This window comes from Antechinus flavipes, chromosome 1 (genome assembly GCF_016432865.1).
Source record: "Antechinus flavipes isolate AdamAnt ecotype Samford, QLD, Australia chromosome 1, AdamAnt_v2, whole genome shotgun sequence".
In the NCBI taxonomy this organism is placed as follows: domain Eukaryota; kingdom Metazoa; phylum Chordata; class Mammalia; order Dasyuromorphia; family Dasyuridae; genus Antechinus; species Antechinus flavipes.
In genome coordinates, this window is record NC_067398.1 from 428,341,790 (window position 1) to 428,353,991 (window position 12,202).

Here is a 12,202-nt window from a genome sequence, read left to right on the forward strand (position 1 = left end):
GAAACAATGAAACCATAGGTGCAATCCTCTCTCTCCAGCCAACTCATGATCCTCAACAGACATGACAAAAGTCAATGTGATGTAAAAGATCCTAGGAAGCAGCTAGGTGGTTCAGTGGATAAAATGCTGGACTTGGAAGGATTTCCAAGGAAGGAAGATCTGAGTTGAAATCTCATATCAGACAGTCTTTTAACATCTTTTTGACATAAGCCACAGAAGAAAGAAACAGAAAAACACAGCAGTCTCTTTGAAAAGAAAACTCCATATAAGCCATGAAAAATCAGACACATTAAACACCAAAACAATGTAGGCAGGCAAAGTATAACTTGGGATCCTATGCTTGATTCAAACAGACCTTAATCTATGTTTTTAGAAGACAGAAGCAAAGTTGTACTGTTTCTTTAGTTTGCAAACACAAATACTAAGCCCTGACAATTATCCTGACACTGGAGAAAAAAAAAAAAAGCAACAGTCAGCCAGCCAGCCACCCACCCCTTGATTTAAACATAGTCCTATCATTGAAGTTGGAGGATTGTCTTCTTTAAAATGTTTTGGGCAACATATAAACCTCAATGACTATTATTAAATTGTTTCCAATATTCCTTTCTTCCCACTAATAATCTCAAGAGTTTTCTAAGCTTTAGGTGTGAAACTGCTACCCTGTCAAACAATAAAGCCAGGACAGGATGGTTTGGGTTTGGATACTTGACTAGTATTTCAAAAGTCCCCAGACAAAGATAAAAAAGGGGGCAATCAAATGTGGCCTGAGAAGCACTTTTTTCTAAATGACAGGTATTAAAAAGAGAAAGAGGAAAAAGATGATAAATGGTATCAAATAATAATAAAATATTATTATTATATAGCATGATACAGAGGGGCAGTTATCTGGTACAGTGAACAGAGTGCTGTATCAGGAGTCAAGAAAATAACTTCCTGAGTTCAAATCCAGCTAGAGACTGATCTTGAACAAGTCACTTAACCCTGTTTGCCTTAGCCTCAATAAGTTGGAGAAGGAAGTGGGCAAACCACTTGGCAAACTATCTTTGCCAAGAAAATTTCAAATGGGTGACATGAAGAGTCAGATGTGATTAAAAAATGACTCAACAACCACACAGTACAATATAGCATGTAGAGAATTGGTTTTAGTATCAGGACATCCTGAGTTCAAGTTCTATCTCTGATTATGTGACCCTAAGCAAGTCGTCTAATTACCTAATATTTTTTTCAGTGCCCCAAAGGATACTCTGAGTTGTAGAATAATCCAAATAAGATTAGGGTTATATTTCCTGACCTAAAAACAGGAAGGACAAATTAGGTGTCCCCTCACCAAAAATGATCATAATATTGAAATCACATCACTTTTTTCTCTAGGTTCCATCTTCTTCATTTATAAGAACAAAAGGGGCTAGAATAGCCCACACAGAAATTCAGAATTGGAAGAGATCTCAGAAGCCATAGTGCAACCTGATCAGGTCCACTTTACAGTATCATTCTCACTCTACTCTATTGCCCCTGCCTTGTGTTTTCACCTCCAGAGAATAAAGTGCCCCTTCTAAGGTTTAACTCATCACCACTCTGCTAACTCAAGCTTTGAATTACCCTCCCTCTCCAAGTCTCTTCTTCTCTGAGAGTAGAGGGACAGCACAATGGAGTATCAAGCTCCTCCCAAGGTCTTCCAGTAAAAAAATGAACTTTGGTGCTCACTCCCTGCCCACCACACACATATATACCTTCCCTGCCTTCTTTTGTGTGTGGTCTTCCTCAGTTAAATAATAAGTTCCTTGAGAACTGGGATTGCTTTTTTATTCATTGTATACCTAGCACTTAGCACAGCATCTGGCTCATAGTAACAAATGATGTTCATTGGCTTGAATTGAATTTTACACAAAGTCACCCAACCTCTATTGGAGAAATCCCTCCCATCCCTCCCTCCCAGGATGGCCTATTCTGCTTCCGGACAGCTTTAATTGTTGAAGAAGGTTTTGGGTTTTTTTGTTTTTTTTGTTTTTTGATTTTTTAGGTCTGCCTTTTTGCAGCTTTTACTCATGCATATTCATTCTGCTGACTATGACCAAGTAGAGCAATTCTAATCTTTCCTTTTTTTTTTTTCCTGATTTTTTTTTTTTTTTTGGCAAGATAAGTGACTTGCTCAGGGTCACACAGTAAGTGTCAGAGGCCATATTTGAACTCAGGTCCTCCTGACCGTCAGGGCCTATGCTCTATCCACTGCAGATTCTTATCTTTCTTAAACTTAGAGAATAATAAACTTAGAGATCACACTTATTATGTATATTATCATGAGATTTTGTTCATGTACAAGTTAGTCCCACAAGTGGCTGCTGAGTTCCCTTCCAGCATTCTGTAATTCAATGAAATCTGTTCTCTCTAGCACTAATTCCTATAAACTTAGGAAGCTGATTAGTGATTTGTATTAATAAAAGTGCTTTCAACTACATTCTTTAATTTGTTCCAACTACAGAATATATCCCTTTGCCAACTTCATGGAAATTAGTAATAATGTCCATCTGACGGGGTGGAGTTTTCATGTGCCCTTTCTTTCGATTTTTAAGCAGTCAGCTTTTTGGAAAGGACTTTCAGTTTTCAAAAATGATCTTGAAAAATGCTCAAGGCATTTAGACCATCTGCTCTAAAGAAATAGAAGATTTCAAAACAAGAAGACATTATTATTACATTTGTCAGTGACTTATGATGGTGGTACTAAACTAAATTTCCTTATTTGCGGGACATAAACAATAATATAACCCCCCTGACAAAGCACTGGGAGGCTTTTGCCCAGAAATTTTTCAGCAATGGAAAAGGTAAACTAAAAAAGAAAATCTCAGACACCTTTCTGCAGTGGTGATATTTCTAAGTCTATTCAAACACAAAAGCCCTGTGCAGCTGTTATAGAATGGGTCTAAAGATAATAGGATTGGGCCATTTTGAAAGTAAAAGTGAAATAAAAGCCACTGCATGCTTGGAGTAAGAGGCATTTCACTGTTCATTAAACAGTTTCAGTCAGTTAGAGCATGGTGCTAATGAGGCTGAGGTTTCAGATTTTCTCTCCCTCTAATACTGCTTCAATATCCTGATGGATCCACCATTTTCTCAGTAAGATCAAATGAGATAATACATGTAAAGCACTTTGTAGACCTTAAAGTACTATATAAATACTAGCCATTATTATTATTATCTTCTCTTCCTATCACCAGTGCAGATCATAAATCATCCATGTCTCACATCTTGTAAATTCATCTGATTTTTCATAAAACTTCCATAAAAGATTCTAAAGAATTCTAAATCCTCTAGAAAGTTAAAAGCTGAAGGCCTTCCTATGTTTTTATTGTTTTTCAAAAAAATTTTGTAGATGTCATTATTTATAAAATTTCCTAGTAATATCACATTCTTTTTGGTGATTGCAGGTCTCATTTGGAAAGCCCTGCAATATTTTAGGATTTAATGATACAACATTGTTCATCAACCAAAACATCTTCAGTACTTTACCAAGCATGTATAAGTAGGGAATCTCACATCAGTTTGGACTCTGTATTTGACATTTTCTGAGCTGGGATGAACATATGACTTAAAAAAAAAAAAAAAAAAAAAAAAAAAAAAACCTTGAGATATTTCCTGATTAGCCACAAAGGAAAAGCCAACAGGTAAAGAATGCCTATTATGGAGACTATTAGATACATTTGTACAATCATCTCAAAGTATTAGCCTGTAGGTATAAATATCTTGCAAAGAGGCTGTGAAAGGACAATGAGTTGTAGAGATGAGTGGATTGCTTTTGGGAAATTATTCAACATTTTTAATGAACTCCCCCAAGCTTTATTCTGAAAGAAAAGTCCATCTTTTGAATATTAATATTCTTCTGATAATCCTACGTGAATATGGATCATTAAAGAGTATAGTTACCAAATAGGTAAAGCCATGAAGTTATCTAAAGGGCAATGGAAAAACTCAAGGTGGGTATAAATAAGTAGAAGCATATCCCAAATGAAAAATTGTACATGAAAAAAATGGAATAAAAATATCATTAGGGAGAGTTATGACCAGCCAAGTTAGTTGTACCAAAAGTGTGGCAAGAACAAGAGATAAGAAACTGATGACCCACGAGTTCCACTGGTGCCATGTTAGGAGATCTATAGGAAGGCTTCCAGAACATTGTATAATAGGTAACATAACTGAGGAAACAAAGGTTTGAGATTCCAAGCATATAGATTTACTATATAATGCATGACAATTGTATAATAAATAAAGACCAGCTCTCATCACCTTGGCATTAGATTCCAAATATATGGGGGAACAGATTTTTATGCATTAAAAGAAAATAATTAACAGTATATAAACTAGGCAAGAAGATAAGGTAATTTGATTTCTAATTGGAGGAAAATTTGGTGCTTTACAGCTTGGGAGGGAGAGAGTGAAGAGGTACAATTCCCTATAATCAGAAAAAAGAAGTGTCCTGCTTCCCCCATCCCAACTGTCTGTATTCAATCGAAGGAACAAGGAAATGATAACTGATTGACCATTATGAAGCTAGTTTTCTGATAAGATGCATGGGTTGTTTGAAATGTATAACTGTGAGAAAATTCTTTGCATCAATCTTCAGTTCTGACTAGATTTTTGGTCAGCATAATTTAGTACCTTAGTTAAGGGTTCTAAGCAACAGGTAGAAATAGTCCAGCTTCCCTATCATATAGAGCTAGGTTCAAACGATGCAATAACATGTTCTCACAATTCTACAATTCAATTAAATTTTCTCACGACAAAAATTGGACTGGACCCATAATTGAATAGAAAGGGAACTGAGATAGATCTAAAATTAAGTTGTACGATGGAGTCAGTATGGTTCAATCAATTCCCACAGTAGGATGAATTTCCCCTGGATGGCTTATGAGAAGATATGAACAAAAGACATAGAAGATGAATAGAAGTCAATAGGTGACAGTTTATATCACTGTAGAGACTACTGACATCAATAAGATACTTGTTTTATTTAGAAGGCAGATGAAAAGTTTTACTTTTTTTTTCTAGCTTGCAAACATATATACTATTCATTGACGATTACTCTGTTGCTGTTACTGGAGAAAAGGGAAGCAGCAGACACCCACCTTCTTGATTTTAAAATTCATATCATTGAAGTTGGCAGATCATCTATTTTAAAATCTCTTGGCCAATATTTATTTTTTTCCAGTTAATGATATATTTTATTTTTAATCTAAAACTTTTTATTTTCAAAACACATGCACAGATAGTTTTCACAATTCACCCTTTCAAAACTTTGTGTTCCAATTTTTTTTTCTCCTTCCCTTCCTTCCATCCCCTCCCCTAGATGGCAAGTAATGCAATATATGTAAAACAAGTGAAATTCTTCTGTGCATATTTCCAAAATTATCATGCTGCACAAAAAATCAGATCAAAGAGGGAAAAAATGAGAAAAAACAAAATGCAAGCAAACAACAACAAAAAATGAAAAGACAAATAGGTGATCCACACTCAGTCCCCACAGTGCTCTCTGGGTGCAGATGGCTCTCTTCATCACAAGACCATTGGAACTGGCCTGAATCACCTCGCAGATGAAAAGAGCCATGTGCATGAGCTATGTTGTCTCATTTTATCCTTATAACAACTTTCTGACAAAGGAAATGAAAAAATATCATGTGCACTTTGGGGAAGAGGAAACACATTCTGAGGGACTATTCCATGCTCAGGATCTCACAGCTATTAAGGGTAAAGGCAATCCTAGAACTTGAAGCCTCAGCTCCCACTTCATTATGCTTTTCCTACATCATATAGCCTTTCAAAGGGAGGATAACTCCATTTCATGAAGACAAATTTTCCTAGCCCTAAATACTCCCAGTCATGGTTATTGGTTATATGGGGAAAAAAAGGGTCAAGAGAGTAGAGCTCAAATGCAAATTCATTAGTTCAGAGTATATTTCACAGTCTGGATTCATGCATGTCCCATCAGCTTGCTCAGCAAGAGCACCTTCCCCACATGGAGAAGATGGGAAGTCTGCTTCTAGATCAGCTGTGATGACATTTAAGGGAAATGTCTTGAAGAAACTAGAGCAAGTGGAGACATTCTGTAGCTGGTTCTGCTGACCATGAGAAAGAGAGAAGAGGCTCTTTGATGTATTATGGAAACATTCAGATCTATCACCTTGACAATATCAGCTTCTTCTCTTTGACTTCAGTCCCTCTTTACTTCAGCATTCCCAGTAAAACTGATGGATTCATTTGCTCATAGTGTCTGGTGAGAGATAATGATGGAAGGAGAGAGACCATTAGGCCTTCTCTCCTCTGAGATCTTGGGACCTAAGAAGCCCTTGGCTTTTGGCTTTTGATCTTTATTTTCCATTCAGGGTCATGAGAGTAGAGTCTTTGATTGGAATTTTCAAAGGTAAGAAATGCGCCACAGGAATCTGAGAACTGGAATCCAAGCTGGGTTTTGTATTCCACACAACAACTATAACCTACAATTTAAGGAGGAACCTTATGTACTTCATTCCAGCTGAAGAATTCATCTGGACATGAACTTAGTGAAGCTTAAAGCCATATTGGGAACTAAACTAAGTTTTGAGCCTTTTCTTCCAGGGACCCAGGTGCTGAAAGGAAGAGTGTGCCCTGCACCCCCGGACAGGTACATCTAAAAGTCAATTGATGTTTATTGATTAGTTGGGGTGAGAAGGGGGACATGAAGGGGACAGAATGGAGCTGATGACAGCAGGAAAAAAAGAAATGATGCAGCTCCCCTGGATTGTCCCTAAGAACCCAGAGGGGCAGATATCCCAAGGTCTGACCATGAGCAAATTTGTGCCAGAGCATAAACATTCAAATTAAGATTGGTTGAAATGTAAACATAAACGTTCAAATTTGAGAAACCCAAAACATCAGCAATCTTTGACCTCATCAAGGTGAGCACTCCCTGTCTAAATGCAGATGCTTACCAAAATTTTACCCTCCACAATTCTTCTTAATATCTTTTTCTAAATTTTTCATAGAAGACATATTCTTTTGCTTCTTTATATATACTGGATATTAGTTTCAGTATGATAACATACTAGTTTTATAATAATAATATATATATATAATATAATAATATAATCAGGGCACATAGGGAGGCACTGGCACAGAAATAAGAAAATGATTTTTTCATTGTTCTCTGCCTGGCCAGACCACATCTGGTATCTTGTGTCCAATTCTGAGCACAACTATTTAAGGATGTCATTGACAAGGTGAAGACCATTGAGAAATCATCAAACAAACTTCCTCATTGGAAGGATCTGAGGATATTTAGCTTAATGAATAAAAGATTTAAGGAAAACATGAAAACATTATCACCTACATTAAAGCAAGTACACAGAAGAAAAAGGAATTAGACATTCTTTGTTTCATCCCAGCTGTATCAAACGACTTCAAAATAAGAATATTTTCACCTCAGCCAAGTCCAAGAAGAGATGAGTGATCTAAACATTTCCACTGGGAGACTTTTTTGGGGGGGTGGGGGAGATAATAACTCTCATGAAGGAATAATCATAATCAAGACAATATATATTGTCAAGATGAAGGGCTGCACATTTATTATGGGACTACAGGGAAGAAGCATCTTGCTCATCACACCCTCCCTGTTAACACTCTGTTAAAAAGACTCATTTACATTATGCTAGTTATAGCTAACTGCCAAAGGTAAAACTTGTGACCAAGCAATAGAAAAACTTCCTCAGGTGCTTTCTTGATTCTAGTGTAGTAGAGCTGGGTTACAAGTGTAAAACTAAGGGGCCATTGTAATGGCACAGTCACATTTGCCCTCAGGAACCATGAATTTGGATTGCAGAGATCTTCAAACATCCATTTTCTAGACTTCAGCTCAAAATGGGCTCTGTTAGCCAGAGAGCCTGAAGAAGAAATAAGCAAGGTATCCGCTACAAGCCTTGAGAATGGACAAACAATTGATAAGGCTACATAAATCAGAAGATTTTCAGGGGCCCAGTAGTCATGTGGCCAAGCAAACCAGAAACCATTCTATTCCTTCACTGCTACTGACTAGGGAACAGGCTTTTAATTTTGCAGTGTATTATCACACTGAACTGAGAGTTTCCAACAAATGGTGATCTTACTGTTTCCTTAGAATAGTTGTGAGGCACACGAGGACAGAAAAAGTTACTTTGACTCTGAACTAAACACACGCCCCTCTTTTAAATTTCCTTATTTCTAATGAGGACAGTGACTCAAGTCCATAACCTTGGAATCATCTTTGATCCTTCTCTGTTCTTCATCCTCTGAATTGAATTTGTTGCCAAATCTTGTTGATTTTATCTCCACTGTGTTTTTCACAATGATCTCCTTTCAACTATTCTAACCTAGCTCTCATGATTTCTCCTATTACAATATCCTTCTTATCAGTCATCCGTCTTGTTTCTCTATTTTATGATCCATCTTCCACATAACTACCAAACTGTTAATCTTCAAGTATAAATTATGTCACTCTTCCTCTCAAGAATCTCAGTGACTCCCTATTTCCTCCAGGATAAAATCCAAACAACTGTGGCATTTAAAATCTTTCACAATCTGGCTACAGGCTATTTTTTGAGAGTGATTTCACATTACTCTTCTATGTATTCTGTTTTAATTAAACTAGGCTATTTGCTGTAGATGCCATTCCTCACAGGCAGATATTATATCTATCCGAGACTAATTCAAAAATAAGAATATTTTCATCACAGGCAAAAAATGTTTAATAAAGGAATATCAGATTATAGTTCAACCATAGGAAAGTAGTCTGACCATTTCTCGTGGGAGATTTTTTTCAGGGGGGGAAGGGAAGGTTAGGTGGCAATTCTCATGGGAGGATCACCATTATCCTGTCTCTAATGGACTTCTACCTCTTGTAACCTCTGGTTTCCTCCAAACTCAGTTCAAATGTCTCCTTCTCTACCAGACCTTTCCAAATCCACCCCATTTTTGGTATTCTCCTCTTCAGCCCTGCCAAGGGATATAGTGGATTGAACCTTTGGCCTGAATCAGTTCTTGAACCTGAGCTCAGATCTAACTTTGAATACTTAGCAAGTTGTGTGACTCTGCATGAGTAGCTTAACCCTCAGTTTCCTTATCTGTAAAATGATCTGGAGAAGGAAGTGACAAACCACTCTAATATCTTTACCAGGAAAACCTCAAAATGGGGTCATAAAGAGTTGGATATGACTGAAATACCTGAACATTTAATATCTGTCACGCACTGTGCTAAGAGCTTTCCAAATGTTATCTCATTTGATTTTTGGAATGACCTTGTAAAATAGATGCATTTATTATCCCCATTTTAGAGATAAGGAAATGGAGGCAAATAGTGGCTAAGTGATTTGTGTAGTATGATCATGCAGCTAGTATGTAATGGAAACTGGATTTGATCTCAGTTCTTCCATGTTGCCTTTAATAATAATATAATAATGATAATATATTATAATAATAATGATAATGAATGTTTTTTTCCGATGGAAACCCCCCAAAATAATGTGACTTGCCAAGATTCCATAAGTAGCAATTCTAAGTGAGCATCTAAAAGCAAAAGTCTGAAAACCTTAATTAGTTTTTTTGAGCAGGAGTGCTATTTTACCATCCCTAGAACAGGGGTGTGGTAAGAGAGGGGCTTTCCCCTCAGGTTGTTATTTTTATGTAATTTCACTTGTATCCATCTCTTTGTGATCACATTTGGAGTTTTCTTGGCAAAGAGAATGGAACCGTTTGGCAGTTCCTTTACATCCATTTTTTTTTTTTTTTTTTTTAACATTTTACAGATGAGGAAGCTAAGGCAGAAAGCCTTATCCAGGGTCACACAGTATCTATGGCTAATCTAAGGCATTAACATACCAAAAGTACCAAAGTAGCAAAAGGAAAATCTTCAGTACTTCTGAGAGATCCCAGCACCTTGAGTCAAAATCAACCAATAATTTCCAGTTTTTATGACCACTTCAGGATGATCACACCTGCTCAGTGGGAGCACATCAGTGGAGGGCATCAACCAGCTGCACTCCCCCCCCACCCCCACCCCCCATGGTTCGGCAAGTGCATTTTTGGAGTTGCAATCTTTTAAAAAAAATAATGACCATCTGTGTTAACTTGTACTTTATAAACCAGAAATGGGCAAACTACCAGAGAAATCACCATTTGAAAACAATTAATGAAAATATTTGGAACTAAAAGCAAGGCCACACCTTTTGGTTCTACCGAAACACATTTCAACAGGCTGAAATTTTTCATAGGAAGAAGCTGGAAACGTGGGAAGCTTTGGCTAAAGATACAGAAACCATCTTTCTTCACCTTCAGTGCTTTTTATCTGCAAATAAAATCCAAAGCCTACCCACTCACTGAATTACAGACTCAGATTCAAACTCAGCTTGAGGATGAGAAAGCAATGAAAACAGGATTCTCCCTACCCCCATCTCCAGCTTTAAATGTATTTATTTATTTGCATTTTCTTGTGACAGTTACTGACTTATTCTCCTAAGGATGTGTCAAAGTCTGACCAACACAGTTGTGCTTGTGCTTCCCCAACACTTTCTTCAGTATTCAAATGCTCCTGAAATACACACTCCAAATCTTAACTATTTAATCCATCACTTGGAAAGACTCATAAGCTTGGCTCTTTTAGGTGTTTAGGAAGTCAATTAGCATTTAAAATTGCTCTTCCGAGGCATTGACTTTCTTCCTCTGATGTAAGGTAAAAAAAAAGGCAAGGGAGAAAGGTCACATTTTGAGGGATAGCTAAAGGATACTTCAGAGAGGTACATCGACAATCTGTTGCAACCTACCATGATTAGAAGGAGTATTTAGACATCTTTAAAAGCATGTTTTTTGATGACATTATTTAAAGTTCACTGAATGCACACAATATCATGAGTTATAATTTTCCAGTCACCGGCATATGTTTTAGGATCTGATATGATTTCAGGGCTAGTTAATATAAAATTAGGAAGGCCTGAGATGAAAAGAATTACAGCAAGAGATTATTCTTGTTGCGGAAAACACCAATTTTTAGAAAATTGAAGTAGGTTTTTATAAACTAAAATGATTTTTAAATCTGCCCAATGAAGCTACAGGTATAAGGAGATACCATAAAACCTTCTCAGATAGCAATATAGCAATTCAAGAGAGGCTGGTATCTTCACTTACCCATGGAAAACAAAGTAGAAGAAAAAGCATTACCAATAGCAGAAGACAACACATTGCGTTATATATCCTGTGTGATTACATATGGGCACAGATAAGTTGGGTGCTTTCTGCAGTGGAGAGTGATCTATACCCAAAACTGAGTATAAGCATATTTTAGAGACATCGAGTTTGATTGCAGATCACTATAATAAAGTGAAAATTGCAATAAAATGAGGTGCATTAATTTATTGGTTTCCAAGTACTTATAAAAACTAAGTGTATAATATATTGTAGTCTATTAACTATATAATATAGAATTATGGCTTAAGATCAATATATGTACTTCAGTTTAAAGATATTTTATTGATAAGAATGCTAACCATCATCTGAGTCCTTGGTGAGCTGTAATTTTTTTTGCTGGTGGAGATTCTTGCCTTGATGTTGATGGCTGCTGACTGATCAGGCTAGTGGTTTCCTGTGTAGGGCTATTAATTGGTCTCATTTCAATATTATGGTGTTTCAAGGTATGGGGATGCCCCAGGTGAGGAAAAGAAACTGGGAACAGCCTGTTAGTGGAGCAGTCAGAACACACACAACATATATCAATTAAATTCTTTGTCTAACATGGGTGCAGTTTGTGATACCCCAAAACATCTAAGATCAGTGATCACAGGTAAGAGATATATAAGATAATAGGATATATAATAATGGAAAAGTTTGAAATATTGCAAGAATTACCAAAATGTGAAACCGAGGCATGCAGGGGTCCTCAAACTAGGCCAGATGCAACAGCTGAGGATGATTATCCCCCTCACCCAGGGCTATGAAGTTTATTTATTTAAATAAATTATTTTATTTATTTCCTTATTTAAAGGCCCACAAAACAAAGTTTTTGTTTTTACTATAGTCCGGCCCTCCAACAGTCTGAGGGACAGTGACCTGGCCCCCTATTTAAAAAGTTTCAAGACCCCTGAGACTAGAGGATTATATGCTATTGGGAAAATGACATTGATAAATTTGCTCGATTCTGGGTTAACAAAAAATTTCA